General features: G+C 38.6%; 1 pseudogene; it reads right to left on the reverse strand.

The window, feature by feature from the left end:
- Nucleotides 1-15,660: 15,660 nt before the first annotated feature.
- On the reverse strand, nt 15,661-17,890 carry LOC110148121 (WD repeat and SOCS box-containing protein 1-like; annotated as a pseudogene).
- Nucleotides 17,891-21,189: the final 3,299 nt, after the last annotated feature.

The following is a 21,189-nucleotide window of genomic DNA, read 5'->3' on the forward strand; positions in this document are numbered from 1 at the left end:
TGTCCATCAGCAGCTGAATGGATAAGGAAGCTGTGGTACATATACACCATGGAATATTACTCAGCCATTAAAAAGAATTCATTTGAATCAGTTCTAATGAGATGGATGAACCTGGAGCCCATCATACAGAGTGAAGTACGCCAGAAAGGTAAAGATCAATACAGTATATGAACACATATATATGAAATTTAGAAATATGGTAACAATAACCCTATATGCAAAACAGAAAAAGAGACACAGATGTACAGAACAGACTTTTGGACTCTGTGGGAGAAGGCGAGGGTGGGATGATCTGTCAGAACAGCATGGAAACATGTATATTATCAAGTGTGAAACAGATCACCAGTCCAGGTTGGATGCATGAGACAAGTGCTTGGGGCTGGTGCACTGGGATGGCCCAGAGGGATCGGGTGGAGAGGGAGGTGGGAGGTGGGAGGGGGGATCGGGATGGGAAATACATGTAAATCCATGGCTGATTCATGTCAGTGTATGACAAAAACCACTGCAATACTGTAAAGTAATTAGCCTCCAACTAATAAAAATAAATGGAAAAAATAAATATAAATAAATAAATAAAAATTTAAAAATAAAATTAAAGCACCATAAAAGGAATAAATTTAGGTGAAATAGAATCTTTTTATCTTTCATATTACTAATTGAAAAAAATAGATGTGTTCAAAATAATAACAATAACATATTATGTCAATATAACATCAATAATTAAAATAAATGATAATTTTATTTGGGACAGGAGGGAAGAACTGGGAATACTGTGTTATAAAATACCTGCTCTACCTGAGAAGCAATTTAATGTTATTTAAAAGAAGATGCAGATTAACTATAAATATTTATTGTAATCTCTAGGGCAACTACTAAAATTTTTTAAAATAGCATAACTGATACACTAAGAGAGGAAAAAATGGAGCTACTATAAATGTCCTATTTCTCATGGAAGGCAAGAGAAATAGGAATGAAAAAAAAGAAAAAGTGCAGCAAACAAAGAAGTTCCTATATGGTACATATTACTCTATATCAATAGTCATTTTCAATCTGAGTGCTCTAAACACTATAATTAATAGTCAGAGATTATCAGAGATGATACAAACTAGACCCAACTACAATGTTGTCTATAAGAAATCCACTTTAAATATAGGTTAAAAGTTAAGGGGTGGAAAAACATATACTAATCAGGCTAACCCTAATGTTGATAATAAATTGAAAGAAAGCTAAAATAGTTACATTAATTTCACACGAAGCAGACTTCAGAACAAAGAAAAGATTAACAGACAAAGAAATCAAAGAAGACCTAACTTAATGAAGAGATATTCTTTGTTAATGGATTAGAAATTCAGTATTGTTAACACGTTAATTTTTCCAAAATGATACACAGATTCAGTGAAATTCCAGTCAAAATCACAGCAAACTATTCTGATATGAAAGATGCTATGAATAAATTCATTCTAAAATTTATGTGGAAAGACAAAAGACCTAGAATAGCAAAATATTACCAAAGAAGAAAAAGAAACTTTGAGGACTGAGACTACTCAACTTCAAATCTTACATAAAGCTATACCAATCAACAGAGCACAGTACTGTCAAAAGGACAGACACATAAATCAATGGACTAGAACAAAGAGCCTAGAAACAGACCAACTTGAAGAGGGAAACTGACCTTTTTGAAGAAGTAAAGATTCAAAAGTAGTGGAGAAAGAATTGCTTTTTCAACAAATGCTGCCAGAACAACTGGACTTTCCAATGCAAAAAAAACAATTTGATATAGGCCTTAACCTTTCACAAAAATTAACTCAAAATGGATCATAGACCTAAATGTAAAACAAACTATAAAACTTCTAAAAGAAAACATGTGAGAAAATCTAATTAACCATAGATTTGAGTTTTCAGATACAATATCAAGAGCATGATTCTTGAAAGAAAAAAGTAATCCTGGATCTCAATAAAATTAAAATATTAAGTTAGTCTGTGAAAGAATGAAAAAATAAGCCACAGATTAAGGGAAAATATTTGCAAAAATATCTGATATAGGAGTTATATATAAAAGATACAAAGAACACTTAAAAGTCAGCAATAAACAACCCAATTTAAAAATGGGCAAAAGATCTGAACAGACACATCATTAAAGAAGATATACAGATAAGGGTATAAGGATATGAAAGCATATGAAAGGTGCTGAACAGCACATATCATTAGGAACAAATTAGTACAATGTGATACTACTACTTATTTATAAGAAAGGCTAAAATTCACAACATTGCCAAATCCAACACTGGTGAGGATGTGGAGCAATAGAAACTCTCACTTACTGCTGGTGGGGATGAAAAATGGTCCAGTCACTTATAGAGACATAGCGTGGCAGTTTTTCACAAAGCTAAAGATAGTCTTACCTATTATGTGGCAGTTGTGCTCCTAGGTATTCATCTAATTAATTTGAAAAATTATGTCTACACAAAAATCTGCTGCAAATGTTTAGAGCAGCTTTATTCATAATTACAAAACTCTGGAAGCTACCTAAATGTCCTTCAACAAGTGAATGGATAAACTGTGATACAACCATAGAGTATTATTCAGCAATAAAATAAAATGAGCACTAATATTTATAACAATATTATTCACAATAGCCAAGAAGGTGGAAATAGGTCAGATGAACATCAACAAATCAGTGGATAAACAAAATGTGGGATATACTGACAATGGATTATTATTCAGCTTTAAAAAGGTCTGAATTTCTAATACATACTACAACATAGATGATCCTTGAAAACATTAGCCTAAGTGAAAAAGTAGACATAAAAGGACAAATGCGTGCAATTTCACTTATATGAGCTTCCTAGAACAGGCAAATTCATAGAGACAGAAAGTAGAATAAAGGTTACCAGAGGCTGAGGGAAAGGAAAATGGGGAGTTATTGACTAATAGGTACAGAATTTAGGTTGCCGATGGTAAAAAAAAAAAAAAAAAAAGACAGCAGTGGTGATTACACAATAATGTGAATGTGTTTAATGCCACTAAATTGATGAAAATTACATCTTTAAATGTAATTTTAAAATAATGCAACTTTAAAATGATGAAAATTACATATTTGATGTTATGGATATTTTATCTCAATATGGATGACACAGTAAATGCAATAAATATTTGTTAACAGGTGGACCTTTAGCCAACAAAGGTCCATCTAGTCAAGGTTATGGTTTTTCCAGTAGTCATGTACGGATGTGAGAGTTGGACTATAAAAAAAAGCTGAGCACGGAAAAATTGATGCTTTTGAACTTGGTGTTGGGAAGACTCTTGAGGGTCCCTTGGAGTGCAAGGAGATCCAACCAGTCCATCCTAAAGGAGATCAGTCCTGAGTGTTCATTGGAAGGACTGATGTTGAAGCCGAAACTCCAACACTTTGGACACCCAACGCGAAGAGCTGACTCATTGGAAAAGACCCTGATGCTGGGAAAGATTGAAGGCAGAAGGAAATGGCGACAACAGCAGATAAGATGGTTGGATGGCATCACCGACTCAATGGACATGAGTTTGGGTAAACTCCGGGAGTTGGTGATGGACAGGGAGGCCTGGTGTGCTGCAGTCCATGGGGTCTCAAAGAGTCAGACATGACTGACTAAATGGAAGGGAACAGTTGGAAAAAAGGAAATGAGCTATCAAGCCACAAAAAGACACAGATATATCTAAACTGTGCAGGGCTAAGTGAAAGAAGGCACTCAATCATTTGGCACTTTGTCTCTGTGGTCTTTCTCCCTGAAGCTCATTTTACAAGTCTATTTGTGAGACAAACATCAGATAAATTACAGTTGAGGGGCCTCCTTCAAAACATCTGACCAACATCTCTCAGAACTATCAAGACAAATAAAAAAACAAGGAAAATCAGAGAAACTATCAGAGCTAAGAGGAACCTTAAGAGACATGAAAACTATGGAAAGTGGTATCCTAGATAGGAGTCTATAAAAGAAAAGAAAATTAGGTTAAAAACTAAAGAAATATGAATAAACTATGGTCTTTGTTAATAACAATGTATCAGTTTTTGGTTCACTGGGCTTCCCTTGTGGCTCAGTGGTAAAAACATCTGTCTGCCACTGAAGGAGACATGGGTCCAATCCCTGGGTTGGGAAGATCCCCTGGAGAAGGAAATAGTAACCCACTCCAGTATTCTTACTTGGAGAATCTCATGGACAGAGAAGCCTGGTGGGCTACAGTCCACGGGATTGCAAAGACTCAGACACAACTTAGCGACTAAATGACAACAATATTGTTTCACTAGTTGTAACAAAAGTATGACAGTTATTATAATATTAAAAATATGGGAAACTGAGGGTAAAATGCAACACACTGTACTACTATCTTCTCCATTATTCTACAAATCTAAAAACTAGAAGATGTTTTCTTAATTCACCACATAATAGGCTTATTATGCTCTGTAGGCATTTACTTTTTTTTTTTTGTTACAATATTGTGTGGTTTTTGCCATACATTGACATGAATCAGCCATGGGTTTACATGTGTTCCCCATCCTGAACCCCCTTCCCACCAACTTCCCCATCCCATTCCTCTGATTCATCCCAGTGCACCAGCCCTGAGCACCCTGTCCCATTTTGAAAGCAAATATTAACATATTGAGAACAATGGGAAAGATGAATGTGCTGAAATTATTTTCAGAAACTCAAGAGTTAGGAGCTCTAAGAAGGGAAAGTCTCCAAATTGAAGAAACACAGCTTGGTTTTACAGAAACAAACCAACAATCTAAAGTCTTTATCAGAACTTCTCAAAAATTCTACTGTGCATTAAGATGAACTGAGATATTCTCAGATTATGTCCTCCAAACTCCTAATTATTAATTTATCAATTTCGTGGCACTGGTGGTAAGGAACCCACCTACCAACACAGGAGATGTTAGAGACGTGGGTTTGATCCCTGGGTCAGGAAGATCCCATAGAGAAGGGCACGCACCCCACTCCAGTATTCTTGCCTGGAGAATCCTATGGATGGAGGACTCTGGCAGGCTACAGTCCATAGTGTTGCAAACAATGGGACAGGACTGACGAGACTTAGCATGCATATACTCACTTGGAACCATAATTTAACTCTTATGAATTTAGCACTGTGGCATGTCTCAGGATATAATGATCAATTGAATTCAGCATGCAACTTCACAGAGCTGAGTCTGGTGGGGGGAAACCAATTTTAAACAGAAAATGACAACAATACAATCAGATCCCTAACTGTAGGATGAAACTGTGCTGTGGGCACACACAAGAGAAAGAGACAGAGACCAGAAGAAGAACAAGTGATATTTTAACTGAGCCTCCAAGACTGAGTGGAAATACATGAGACCTTACATGTGAAACTAGAATGTTCTTTACAGACCAATTGTTTGGGTAGTGGGAAGAATGTATGCAAAGGTCCTGCAGCCTGGTGCATGTGTGTTTAGTCACTTCAGTCATGTCCAGCTCTTTGTGAGCCTATGGACTGTAGCCCACCAAGCTCCTCTGTCCAAGGATTTTCCAGGCAAGAATACTGGAATGGGTCACCATGCCCTCCTCCAAGGGATCTTCCTGACCCAGGGATTGAACCTGGGTTTCCCACACTGCAGGCAGATTCTTTACTGCTGAGCCACCACACAAGCCCAGCAGCCTATGGTAGCACAGGCCATGTGGGAAACTTGTGTTGTGATGGGGTGAGAAGGTGGCCGTCTTGTGCAGCAGCCTGCCCCGTCAGTATGAGGCTGGCTTTTATTTCTCACTAATGGAACCAACAGCAGAGAATTCTCAACCTGTCTTTAACAGTAGAAGCAAATGCCTCTCTACAACTCTGGCTATTTTTGCCTCATTAGAATGTATTTTCTTCCTTGTACCTACACACACGCAATTTCTTTCCATTACTGTAAAATGACTACTGCAGTTGACTTGAATGATTTTTCCTCTGTGGGATGAAAGAAAGTTAACTGAGTTCCATGTTTATTGTCAGATAAGTGACAACTTCTGACTGGGTGCTATTTGGAAATACTGTTTCTTAATATTCATAAGTAATTTACTCTATGCTTAATTCCCATGTTGCTTTTACAACAAAATCTTTTCTCTGCAACATCTGTAATTTTACTCTTTAATCATCTTGTTTCCTTATATGTAGATTCATTAAACAAACTTTCAAAAGAAAATAAGTACTTCATTCATTTATTCAAAAACATTGAACACTTAACTACTTCTGGGACCAAACCTGGATGGCTGTAGTCATTACAATAATGCTCTATGATGGAGAAAGCAAACTACAAAATCTTAATGGCCTCACATAATGGGAAATTTGTTCTCTCTCATTTAACTCATGAGAGAGAGTCTCTGTCTCTCATTTAACTTAGGGCAGACAGCACTTCAGGAATCAGGCTCCTCTAACCTTGTGGCTACACTTTCCTTAGGGTTCTTAAACCTTTTATTTATAGGTGGTAGATGGGAAGAAGACAGGCTTTATCACCTGGTAAGCCTATAAAGGGCGTATCACTTCTCCTCATATTCCATTAGTGGGACTATTCACATGGTCACAGGCCACCGATTCAGGGGTGGGAAAGGGAGGAGGGTGAGGGCAGGCTGGGAAATGTAGTTCCTATCTGGGCAGCAGTTTCTAGCCACTGGTCCATGTCACAGAGGCAGAATGTGCATCTTTGAGGGATGGTAACCATTTCTGCCACCCTGTTGGAGATCCTGAGACTTGTTCTTATACATGGGAGAATCCCCAGGCAAAGAAGACTGAAAAAAATTAACATCTAGCAAATTCTTTTTATCTCTGCTAGTTCACCCCTTCTGGAATCTATGGAGGCATCTTCCAGGGACGTTGTTTTCTTTTTATTTGTTGATTTTGCCACTGATTTTGTTGTTTTTACCAGAGTAAGCAGGTGGAAGAGATAACAGGGACCTTCTGCCTATTCTATGTTATCATCTCACAGATCAGCCACAAGGTCAATGGCCCTCCTCTCTTGCTCCAAGCAAAAGGCTCACCTAGGTGTGGCCTGACTTCTAGACACAAGGCTGAAGGCTGTTCCCTGGGGCTTCTGAATCTGTTAGCAGCATTATATGTGAGGGCTATGATCCACCACTTTTAGGTGAGTGAATTCAAGGTCTGTTTTTGCTCCAATCTCCCCACCAGTAAGTCAAAAGGTCTAGGAAGAAGGAGATGTTAATAGGATGCCCTCATTTTGACCTCAGCCACTTTCTCCAGTTCTGCTTTTCCAGGAAGCCCTGTATTTGGGGGATCATTGGGTCACCATTCATGAAACTCATGTACTGATTCTCCCAGACTCCTTGGGTCTGTTCCCAGCCAAATGTGAGGGCTGATGAGGATCTGGAACCCCAACCTCTCAACATAGGTAAACAAATAAGAAGTTTAAAATAATCTTATTATATATTACTGTATACTCCAAATTCCAAAATATAATCAGTTATATAAACAGTACCAACTCAAGGCACTTCTTTTTTCTACCCCTTCCTTTTTCTTACCAAATAATTTGAACCACATCATTTGTCATTCATCTACTTCTGGGGAAGTAGAAAGACAATAGGAGAACTGTGAGATGTATGACCTGTGGTTTCTGGATGCCAGTTCTAATATTTGGTGAAATTCCAGTTAGGATGTGACATCTGTCTTCAGTAGCAGTGATTCATCCCCCATGCTCTCTTGGAGGCAATGCATCATCCCTCCATCACGGAGCTAGACCTTTTCATATCATGGTGTATCCTGGAGCATCAGTGCCCTTAAGCAAAATTCAAAAGCTGAACTCTTGCCTGGGGTGGCAGAAGGAGGAGGCAGATGGGATGCTAAAAAACTACATCAAAGTTTTCCGTATTCAGAGAAAATCTCATTATCGATGATCCCCTTCACTGAGCAGGAAGAGAAAGCTGGATTCTGTTTCTCTATTCCAGGAGGGCTCTCAGAAGCAGATCTACACTTGTACACAGAAAACCAAGCAATCAGACCACATTCACTATCTCAGACACCTCACATGGCGTGTTACTCACTCCTTTTATTCCAGCTTTTGCTGTGGCAACCAGCTGTGCATGGGCGTGACCTGACAGCACCTTGCTCTGCTATATATGTGGCTTCTTGGCATCTGCTGGAATCTCCTCAGTCATTCTGATGCAAGTGCACATCTGGGAGTAAAGAAGTCCCTGGATAAATACTGTCCTCTTTCCTGTCTGGAGGGAACAATCCCGACATGCATGCTACCTGGATCCTCAGAGGGCTCTGAGCAGGACTGAGGTCCATTTGCCCATAGCAGTGACCAAAAAACTTCCCCCAGCTTCTCAATTAAGTTCTTCACAGACTCGCACTCTTGGACCTTAGGTTGACTTCACTAAATAAATGACCTCCACATAAGACCTGGACCCAGGCTCTACTTTATGGAGGGATACAGACTAAAATACTAGCTTAATGAGCAGAGTTCTCTCAATTTCAGCAGATTTTTTTCAAGGTATCTTGTTAGCTGATAATAAATGTTGAGATGCTCTGATCACCATGACAGCCTAAATATTAGAATAAAAGTACCTATGCATTGTAACAATCAGAAAACTTACTCTAAAATGAAAGCTGATGCTACCCCTGCTTACCATAGTGACTGGAGCGGACTGGTGTGTACTAAAGACCTAATTCAGGGCATGGTCTTCTCCCCTCCTCACTCACCCAATCCCCACCCCAGGCAAAGATGACCTTTGGATGGGCAGACCTGTCCTATCTGCTTCTCAGACTGTAGCCCAACAGTTTGTTAGACAGGTGTGGAAAGCTACTTTCTTTCTCCTATTGGAGCAAACAAGGCAGCATGCATCTCCATAACTTACTGGTAGCTATCTATGTTCATGAAGCAAGCTGGCCTCAATCCAACACCACAGGGAATACAGAAAAGCACTGGGCACTCCACATCACTGATCCACTGGGTTAACACTTGTCTGACACACCCATACATTATGGAGTTTTCAGTTGTAAAAACCAATAAATTCCTATCATTGTTTAAGACAATTTGGACTTTCCATAACTTTCATATATATATATATGTATATAAATATACACATACACACATATATACAATCTAACTAATGGATTTCATTTAAAAGTCATGGCATTTGCATGGGTTTCAAAGTCTTTACACCATACATGGTTATAAGAAAATTAAGACAGTTTTAGTCAACAGGAAAATAAATTTATGTTTATGTTTCTATTTCAAAGTTACTAGATAAATGAAGTCTTGTTGGATAAGACCTAAGTATGTAAGAACTTGCCATTTTTTTAACCATAAGATCATTACCACTAATGATTATTTCAAGAAAGATCATGAGTTTTCAAGCATTATGAAAACCTTACATTCAAAAAAAAAATGATACACATATTTACATAAAGGTCTCATCATTATTGCTGCTATTTCTGCCAACCCCAAAGTATCACTGCCATCCATTTCACTGCTGCTGGAACAGTAACTCAGTCTGCGACATTTTCCCAGTGCCATCCTGAGCCCTAAACAGAACAGACTGAAGATGAATAAAAAAGCTTGGAGTTTACCTAGTTCATCTTTACCAAGTTAATGCTTTCAGAGTCAAACAACCTTGGCAAACCCATATCTTCATTCCTGGGTTTTTTACAAACAACAATTTATAGTACTAAACCTGGAAGAAAAAAATCTGAAACCTTATGAATTTACATTCTAAGCTTTACAGGATAAAGATAAGCAGAGCAGCAGCTGAAATTTGTTTCTTCAGAAGGTAGCAAGAACAGGGTCAGTTCAGAATACCCTCAAGAGTCCTGAAGCCAGCTCTCCCCATTACCTTACTGATGCTTTTATAGCTTTCATTTCTTAAATGTAGAATGTATTTGCAAAGTCATTGCACACTCTATTTGTAGAGAAATAAAGAAAGCTACAGAGTCCCACTGTGACACAAAAACATGAAATGCAATGTCAGCTGGTGAAGCTGACAGGCCTTGCTGGAGCAAGATGACCATAGGCTCTGAAGAATAGGAATTAAGGCGGGAGGGAAAGGTGGGGACATACTAGAAGGGCCAAGAGGGAGAAAACAGGGACAGGGAAGGGAAGGGAAAGAGAGAGAGGGAGGACTCAGCTGGAAGAGTGTGTGTTCAAATCTAAAATCACAGAAAGCATTAAAGTGTCTTCCTGTAAGACAGGAAGAGAATATACCATCAAGATTTGTTTCTATGCAGGACAAATAACATACAGTGATGTGTTACCAAACCAAGGGATAGAATCCATTTTCTGTTACTCTTTGCTGGGAAAACTTTAGTGGTTTCACATGGCCTATGACTTTAGGGACAAACACTAAAGTGATAAGACACTGAAAGTGTTTCATAATACATCTCCATTCTTCCCAAACACATGAATATCCCTTTACTCCCTACAACTGGATATCTGCTCTAGTCCTACCACCAGTTCAGTTCAGGTCAATTCAGTTGCTCAGTCATGTCCAACTCTTTGCGACCCCATGGACTGCAGTATGCCAGGCTTCCCTGTACATCACAAACTCCCAGGGTTTACTCAAACTCACATCCATTGAGTTGGTGATGCAATCCAAACATCTCATCCTCTGTCGTCCCCTTCACCTCCCACCTTTAATCTTTCTCAGCATCAGGGTCTTTTCAAATGAGTTAGTTCTTCACATCAGGTGGCCAAAGTATTGGAGTTTCAGTTTCAGCATCAGTCCTTCCAATGAATATTCAGGACTGATTTCCTTTAGGATTGACTGGTTGAATCTCCTTGCAGTCCAAGGGACTCTCTAGAGTCTTCACCAACATCACAGTTCAAAAGCATCAATTCTTTGGTGCTCAGCTTTCTTTATAGTCCAACTCTCACATCCATACATGACTACTGGAAAAACCATGGCCTTGAATAGACGAAACTTTGTTGGCAAAGTAATGTGTCTGCTTTCTAATATGCTGTCTAGATTGATCATAACTTTCCTTCCAAAGAGTAAACGTCTTTTAATTTCATGGCTGCAGTTACCATCTACAGTGATTTTGGAGCCTAAAAAAATAAAGTCTGCCACTGTTTCCACTGTTTTCCTATCTATTTGCCATGAAGTAATGGGACCAGATGCCATGATCTTAGTTTTCTGAATGCTGAATTTTAAGCCAACTTTTTCACTCTCCTCTTTCACTTTCATCAAGAGGCTCTTTATTCACTTTCTGCCATAAGGGTGGTGCTACCTACATATCTGAAGTTACTTATATTTCTCCTGTTAATCTTCATTCCAGCTTTTGCTTCATCCAGTCCAGCGTTTCTCATGATGTACTCTGCATATAAGTTAAATAAGCAGGGTGATAATATACAGCCTTGATGTACTCCTTTTCCTATTTGGAACCAGTCTGTTGCTCCATGTCCAATTCTATCTGTTGCTTCCTGACCTGCATACAGATTTCTCAAGAGGCAGGTCAGGTGGTCTGGCATTCCCATCTCTTGAAGAATTTTCCACAGTTTGTTGTGATCCACACAGTCAAAGATTTTGGGGCAGTCAATAAAGCAGAAATAGATGTTTTTCTGGAACTCTCTTGCTTTTTTGATGATCCAAAGGATGTTGGCAATTTGATCTCTGGTTCCTCTGCCTTTTCTAAAACCAGACTGAACACTGGAAGTTCATGGTTCATGTACTGTTGAAGCCTGGCTTGGAGAATTTTGAGCATTACTTTACTAGTGTGAGAGATGAGTGCAATTGTGCGGTAGTTTGATCATTCTTTGACATTGTCTTTCCTTGGGATTGGAATGAAAACTGACCTTTTCCAGTCCTGTGGCCACTGCTGAGTTTTCCAAATTTGCCAGCATACTGAGTGCAGTCCTACCATATGATTCCTTTTTACATCCACAGAGAGTCATTTACCACCTTACCTGTGTCCACACTGCTGCCTTTCCTCAGATTATCCTTCTCTTTCTTCATACATATCTCCATGGAAATTCTACTCAACCAACAGGACTCTCCTCACATTCCACCTCCTCCCAAAAGCCTTCCTTAACCACTCCAGCTTCAAGTGACACCCCCATGTTCAGAAGACTGGCTAAACTCAGCCGGGCTCATTCTCTTTCTGAAACAATGTGGGGAATGAATGAAAAGTAAGTAAATTCTTTGCACCATTAATGTCCATTCTTAGTCACTCACTGCCTTGTTCTGATTATTTCATGCATAAATCTTTCTCTTTTCATACAAATTGCAGACTCTAAACAAATAAGAACATAACAGATCTAACATCAGAAAAAAGGACTTTTAATACTGGAAGTCTTCTGCACCTCTCCCTTCAATTGGATGGTATTTCTCTAGTTAAAAAAAAAATCAATGGAGAAGAGTGTTCTATATGAGAAATTCTTCTGCCTAAGCCTGTTTGTGGAATTCAGATTCTAGCAGATTCTCTGCTTTAAAGAAACATCTTATGCTTCAACTTTTAAGATACAGGAAGCAATTTCTGATAATCAAAGGAGATGTTTATTCTACACTAGCACTCTTCCTAGAAGGTGAGACAACTCCTGGTCTGACAAAAAGATGTACTGTCCACTGAGCCATATACAGCCAAAACTTGAAGCAGTATCATGTGAGAGCTGTCCCAGTGATGTGACATTGTTTTGTGTCATGTTTTTAAGTGGTGTTTGGAGATCCACATTCTTTCAGACTTAGAGTACCAGAAAAGCCCACTTAGAGAAAACTTATAATAGAAGACATATTTCACTGTGAATTTTATGATTAAACAAGCTTCAAGGGAGATCAAGATGATGGAATAAAAGGACATGGAGCTCTCTTCCTCCCACATGTGCATGTGGGTGCTTAGTCGTGACAGACTCTTTGCAACCCCATGGACTATATATAGCCTACCAGGCTCCTCTGTCCATGGGATTCTACAGGCAAGAATACTAGAGCAGGTTGCCGTTTCCTTCTCCCGGGGATCTTCCCGGCCCAGGGAATCAAACCTACATCTCTTGCATCTCCTGCATTGGCAGGTGGATTCTTTACCACTGAGATACCAGGGAAGCCTTCATACTGTAATATTTATTACTAAAATTTAAAAATTCATCTATAAATGGACCTGCACAGTTCAAACCCATGTTGTTCAAGGGTCAACTGCATTTTTCATGCTTGTTTTACACAACAAATTAAATGTTTGCTTTCCATTTTGTACTGATAGCAAAAGCATGGATCCTAATTAGTAAGGAGAACAAAGAGGTGGATATTTTGAGCAGAAAGAGATGTTAATGATCTCTAGTCCAACTCTCTTATTTTCCATATGAGGAAAGATGTTCTCTGAGGTTCAGAGCTTTTAATCTATATTTGTAAGGTCTCTAAACATTGTTTTTCTTAAAACTGAATGGAGATTAACAAAAATATGGTGGCCACAAAGTGACTTAGCACTATCTTTCTATAGGTTGGTGTCTCGGTGTAGCCAGAGTTCCACAGGCTGACTCTTGAGCCTCTATAGGAAGCAAGCACTCAGGCCATGTATTTGGTCTGAAGACATTCAATCAAGCAGGATGGATCCTCTGACCTGTAGTACTCTATAACAGTAGCAATAAAGCCAGTGTGACTGTAGCAGATCCCTAGCAGACAATTGTCCTTCTTTTGCCATCTTCTTGGCTTCTCCATCATTCTCCTGGGCCCATTCAACTTTCTCTAGTAGATTACTAAGATTTCTTTTAATTGGAATATAATGTTTCTAAGGCTTTAGTGCCATATAGAAATGTTCATAATATGGTGAGTCCTGCTTCAGAACCAAACTGTCACCAAGCATGAGATATGGATATCTATAAGCAGTCACGGTCCCATCCACATTTACTTGATACTTGTGCTTAAAGAATTTAAAAAAGAAAAACCTATCAATTTAGCTTTTCTAAGCTCCTTTTCTTTCTCTTGGAAGAAGAAATATCTTGTAATTCCTGCATCTAGTAGGTGTGGAATTTCCTTGGACAGCTACACCAACTGGAGACTTTCCTCTCACGGCATCTCTACCTCTGAAGAAAGCTTTCTCTGTTTTGTTGATCCAGGAAGGTTCTGTATTTCCCTGAATAGAAAGGAGATCATTTGGAACACCCCTAATAGCTTCAAGAGTGGAGTGGGTGATGTCACAGCCTGAAGACCACGCACCACCTCCCGCGGGCCGGGCTGCTAGCGCTGCAGCTCACCCTGCTCGTGGCCGCGGGGACCCCCAAGGTGACTTCCTCCCGCAGATACATCAAAATATATCTACATGTGGAAGAATATTCACAGGATACCTACTAAATGCTAGCAGGAGATCTCACACAACCACAGCTGCAAGAAAGATCACCATGTACCTGGGTAAAATGAAAGCAAAAAAAGGAATTGGGATGGGCCCTGAGAGGGAGCTGTGAAAGAGGAAAGGGAATTCCCATAAGGCTATTAGCTGATTTCTCAACAGAAATTTGCAGGCCAGAAGAGCAAGGCAAGCTATATTCAAAGTCTTAAAAGGGAAAAACCTGCAACCTAAGATACTTTACTCAGAAAGGTTATCATTTAGAATAGAAGAAGAGGTAAAGAACTATGCAGAAAAGCAAAGACTAGAAGAATACTAAACCTATTCTTCTAAACAGTTTTCCCTAAATAGAAAAGAAGCAAGAATCTTCAGGAAAGAGAAAATCACAGTGGGAAATTAAATTACTTGAATAAGTCAGTATACAGATTTTTTAAAAAAATTATTGTGAAAGTAATGATAACCACAATGAACAGAGAAAGGATAAACAAGAAGATGTAAAGAGACACCAAAATCATAAAATGTGGATAAGGGGGATAAGAAAATGTAGAATTTTTTTTAAAGAATGTATTTGAGTCTACAAGGCTATCAGCCTAAAGCAAGCAGATACAGTAATAGGTTAGCATACCTGAAAAACAGGGTAACCACAAATCAGAAACATACAATATTTTTATAAAATACAAAAAGAACTCAAACCAAAAAAAAAAATCATCAAACCACAGAAGGAAAAACAAAAGGAATGAAGAACTACAAAATCAACTGGAAAACGAGGCTTAAAGTGGCAATAGATATTCACACATAGCTATAATAATTACCTTATATGTCAATGGCCTAAATGCTCCAATCAAAAGACACAGAGTAGCAGACTGGATAATAAAACAAAAGTTTACAATATGCTGCCTACAACATACCCAAAGCAGGCAAAGGACACATATAAATTGAATGTGAGGGGATGGAAAAAAAAATATTTCAGGCAAATGGAAATGACAGGAAAGTAGGGGTAGCAATATTCATATCAGACAAAATAGACTTTGAAACAAAGGGCATAAAGATAGATAAAGAAGGACATTATATAAAGATAAAAGGATCAATTAAAGAAGAGAATATTATACTTATTAACATATGTCCACCCAAAAGACATATTCTTTTTTTTTGATAGTTTTAAGTCTTTAATTAGAAAACTCAACAAAAATATATATTTTACATAACTCATACATTCTTAATATCTGCAGGTATGATAAATAACAGAAGGCAAAAGCAGACATACTGTATTGCTTCTCTTTGGCAAGGCACCAGTATTACCCTCTGCAGAAACACAGGATATATGTATAAAATAAACAAAACAAATCCCCACCACAGTCATAATTGTCCCTTAGTATAAACAACAAAATATTTAGCAATAATACAGTAGATGGATTTTTCAAATTGACTAAAATTTATAGTACTTTATTTATACCACAGGGGTTAAAGTAGCAAGCTGCTTTCCAAAATTAAGGCCCGCAGCAAGTTGGGGGGGGACACTCCTTTTTCCTGGTTATATCCTATTTTTTAATTTAATAATGTCACATTCAAACTCCACCTCTCAGATGCCACTCCTAACAAAAGCAAAATCCTTCCCTAGACAGAAGCTGTGTTTTACTTGCAGGTCAATTGTCTGACTACCCCCCAACTAAATACACATTTTGTATGGTGCAATTCAGCTTTCTTAAGTTAGTATTTACCATCTAACTCAGTGTTACAGAATAATAAAAAGTTACTTCCACTTTACAGCAAAGATATATATTGTGGCTCTACTGAAGCAACATGTACATGCTGAAACTAAGAAAAGCAAAAGGGTCCATTCAACACATAGCAGCCTATATCTAAATATATACATGTATGTATATGTTTTCACAGTTAAATTTTAGAAAAAAAATTTACATTTGATATGTTCAGAAATGTTTCTAAGGTCTATAAATAATATTTTAAAAGCTCAACTGATCAAAATGCAATACAAGAATGTATAAAATTAAATAAATCTCCTAAACCTTGAAGTCAGTAAAGCTTGAGGTTTGTGTAAAGTGTGTTCAGTCCCTAATACTAGGGAAGGCAGCATCCTCTAAACACGGTAGGAGAGAAACTCTAAAACTTTGGAAGGAACTGGCAGCTCCTGGACTTCTTGGGTGGGCATCACTCTCCGGATTGACATGCGACATAAATGTTGAAGACTAGGGACGTGCCTTGGAGTTGCCCAAAAATACACACTTCCATCATGTGTCCCAGCAGCTAAAACACTGCCATCAGTAGAAAAGGCACAGCAAAGACCATTGCTCAAAGGTGCAACTTGCACAGGATAATCCTCATCAATTCTCCAGAACCTCACCATTTTATCATCAGCAAGGCTTGCAATGTGCAGTCCATCATGACTATACGATACAGATCATACCCATCGGTCATTTGCTCCTCCAGCAAATATTGGAGTGGGTGGGGGAAACAGGTGCCCAAATTCCATCAAAGTGGTTCCAGTGTGTGGATCCCAGATATACACTCAAGTATCATAAGATGCCATAGCCAGCAATGCTCCATCAGGAGAAAAGTCACAAGCTACAGCATCATGGTGATGCCCTTCTAGTTTCCGTATCATGGTGTATTTATCCATATTCCAAAGGAAAACCTGTGTACGTACAGTACACCTTGCAGCCAAATGCAAGGTTACTTCATCCTATGGTAAAGGTCGCCCCCAGCCCGGTAGCCAGAGATGCCACTCTTTCTGCCCAGCTAACACCATTGTGCGCCTGTGTGCGAGTGGTGCCAGCATAACCTCAATCACACCAATATTGCTGCTCCCACTGAACACAGCGTAGAGGAGTCAGGAGAGAATGCACAGCTGTACACCCAGTTCTGATGGCCCCGCAATACTTTCATCATGTTTCCATCATCTTTCAGGTCCCACACTCTGAGAGTTTTGTCTCTTGAAGCTGACACCAGGATCAAGCTCCCATCTGGAGCAAAAGTTAAATCTCTGACCACTTCAGTATGATCTACCAAGTTAAGGAGGAGTTTTCCTGTATATACATCCCATATTTTGATCCGTCCACTGTTTAACCCTGTGGCAAGGAGTAGCTGATCTTGTCCAAATCTGAATCGATGCCATTCTATATTTACACAGCGACTGTTTCTCTGGAACTGACGATCCAAAAGCAGGACTCCAGACTATATCGCCACAGTCTATAATATGCTCACGAGGCTTATTTTTCTGACCACCATCACTGTTTTGTCTTGATAATCTTAAATTACTTGAATTGGTGATATTTTTGGTGCCATGCAAGAGAAAGTTCTTCAGGCACTGGGACCACGGAACAAGCTTTACTGTGCGATGTCCTTGTGACCAGGCAAAGTACGAACCATCTGGGGCAAAAGCAACAGTCCAGTTTTCACGACCACATTTCTTGTCAAAAGGAGCTGCTGGAGCTAAAAGTTCACCTATAGTACGTGATCTCACGATCTCTTTCTCGTTGACCCTCGGGGGAAAGCTGGCCATCTAAGGGATACCGTCTGATTCTGGGGGCGCGATGCGGACGCAACGACAGAGAAGCTAAAGGTGAGCGCCGAGGGGCGAGACGAGGGCTGGGTCCCTCCCGGTCCCAGGGACAGAGGGGAGGGGCGGGACGGTCTCGGAGGCTCCTGCTGACAGCCCCGGGAAAGCTCTGGGACTCTGACCGAACTAGGAGTCAAACACAGACAATAGATGCTGATCCCTTCCTTCCTCCTACGAAGGAAGACACTTCCTTCCACACTGAAGAGAGCAAACGAGACACTGAAGACATATTCAAATACATAAAACAACTACTAACAGACATGAAGGGAGAAACTGACAGGAATACAGTAATAGTAGGAGACTTTAACACCTCACCCACATCAAAGGACAGATCTTTCAGATAGAAAATCAATAAACCAACAGAAATCCTATGACACGATAAAACAGACTTAATTGATATTTTCAGGACATTACATAAAAAAAAAAAAAACACACAAACCAGAATGCCCATTTCTTACAAGTGCACATGCAACATTCTCTAAGACAGACCACAGACTTGAACAGAAAACAAGCCTCAAAAAACTTAAAAGGCTAGAAATTATTACAAGCCTCTTTCATGACGACAATATGAAACTGGAAATCAACCATGGAAAGAGAAATAAGGAAAAAAAAAAAAGATTACATGGAGACTGAACAACATGCTACAAAATAAAAGGGAGGTCAACAATGAAATCAAAGAGGAAATTAAAAAATACACTGAGACAAATGACCAAAAAAACACAACCATACAAATTCTTGGGGATGCAGCAAAAGCAGTCTTATAAAGGAAGTTCACAGTGATACAAGCCTTCCCCTCAAAACAAGGAAATCTCAAATAGACAACCTAACCTGCCACCTAAAAGAATTAGATAAAGAACAAATAAACCCAAAGTCATCAGAAGGAGGAAGGAAATGGCAACCCACTCCAGTATTCTTGCCTGGAAAATCCCATGGACGGAGGAGCCTGGTGGGCTACAGTCCATGGGGTCGCAAAGAGTCAGACACGACTGAGTGACTTCACTTTCACTTTCCATCAGAAGGAGGAAATAGAGATTTTTTAAATACAAAAAAATTAATAAAACCAAGATCTGGAAAGGGTAAACAAAACTGACAAACATCTGGCCAGGCTCACCAAAAAGAAAAGAGAGAGAACCCAAATAGACAAAATAAGAAATAAAAGAAATAACAACTGATACTTCGGAAATACAAAAAATCATGAGACTACTGTGAACAATTATATGCCAACCAACTGGACAACCTAGAAGAAATGGACAAGTTTTTAGAAACATACAGCCCACCAAAACTGAATCAAGAAAAAATAGATAATTTGAACAAAGCAATCACTAGAAGTAAAATAGAAACTGTAATTTAAAAAACTCACTACAAACAAAGTTCAATACCAGATAGCTTCATTGGGGAATTCTACCAAACACACAAAGAAGAACTTATACTGATTCTTCTCAAACTCTTCCAAAAGATTGAAGAGGAGGGAATTCCTCCAAGTTTTTTCCATGAAGCCACCATCACCCTGATACCAAAACTAGAAAAAGACACTACCAAAAATTACAGGCTAATACCTTTGAAGAATACATATGAAAACATTCTCAACAAAATGCTAGCAAAATGAATACAACACCACATTTTAAAAAACAAATACACCACAATCAAGTTAGAATAATCCCAAGGTCACAAGGATGGTTCAACATATGCAAATCAATCAAGGTGATATATATACCACATTAACAAAAGCCACATGATCATCTCAATAGATGCAAAAAAAAGCATTTAATAAAATTCAACATCCATTCATGATAAAAATTCTTATCAAAGTTGGTACAGAGGGAACATATCTCAACATAATAAGAGCTATTTATGAAAAACCCACAATCAACATAATACTCAGCAGTGAAAACCTGAAAGCCTTCCCACTAAAATAAGAAACAAGGTAAGGATGCCCACTCTCACTTTTTCTATTCAACATAGTATTGGAAGTTGTACCACAGCAATCAAACAAGGGAAGGAAATAAAAGGTATCCAAACTGGAAGAGAAGAGGTAAAATTGCCATTATATGCAAATGACACAATACTATATACAGAGAACCCTGAAGACTCCACACAAAAACTGCTAGAACTGATAAATGAATTCAGCATGGTAACAGGGTATAAGATTAACATACAGAAATCTTTCTAATTTCTTTACACTAACAAATATCAGAAAAGGAAAGGTTTAAAAAATCCCTTTGAAAATTGGATCAAAAAGAATAAAATACTTAGGGATAAATCTGACCTAGGATATGAAAGACTTACATGTTGAGAACTATAAAACACTGATAAAGGAAACTGAAGCTGATTCAAAGAAATGGAAAGATTACGCCATGCTGTGGACTGGAAGAATCAACATTGCTAAATGGCCATACTAGCCAAAGCAATCTATTGATTTAATGCAATCCCTTTCAAATTACCCATGACATTTAAAAAATTTTATTTTTAATTGGAGGCTAATTAATTTACAATGTTGTGGTGGTTTCTGCCATACAACATGAGTCAGCCATAAGTATACATATTTCCCTCTCTCTTGAGCCTCCCTCCCACTCCCCATCCAATCCCCATTCCTCTAGGTTGTCACAGAGTACAGAGCTGGGCTCCCTGTGTTATATAGCACCTTCCCTTCAGCTATCTATTTTACATATGTAATGTATATGTTTCAATGCTACTATCTCAATTCATCCCACTCTCTTCTTCCCCTGTGCATCCACTGGTCTGTTGTCTATGTCTGTGTCTCTATTCCTGCTCTGCATATAGGTTCATCAGTACCATTTTCTAGATTTCAAATATATGCATTAATACATGATATTTGTTTTTCTCTTTCTGACTGACTTCACTCTGTGTAACAGGCTTTGTGTTCATCCATCTCATTAAAACTCACTCAAATTCATTCCTTTTTATGGATGAGTAATATTTCATTATATACATGCACTACAACAATTTTATTGATTCATTTCTCAACAGATATCTAGCTTGCTTCCATGTCCTGGCTATTATAAATACTGCAGCAATACCAAAATGACATTTTTCACAGATCTAGAACAAATAATCCTATAATTTATATGGAACCACAAAAGACAGAATTGGCAAAGCGATCCTGAGGGAAAAGAACAAAGTTGGGAGCATAACCTTCCCACACTTCAGACAATAGCACAAAGCTACAGTCATCAGAACAGCAAGGTATTGGCACAAAAAGAGACACAGGGATCAGTGAAACAGTATAGAGAGCTCAGAAATAAACCCACATACCTAGGTTCAATCTTGGGCAAAGGAGACAAGAATAAACAATGGAGAAAAGCTAGTCTCTTCACCAAATGCTATTGGGAAAGCCATACAGCTGTATG

The sequence above is a fragment of the Odocoileus virginianus genome, chromosome 7, assembly GCF_023699985.2.
Source record: "Odocoileus virginianus isolate 20LAN1187 ecotype Illinois chromosome 7, Ovbor_1.2, whole genome shotgun sequence".
Lineage (NCBI taxonomy): Eukaryota > Metazoa > Chordata > Mammalia > Artiodactyla > Cervidae > Odocoileus > Odocoileus virginianus.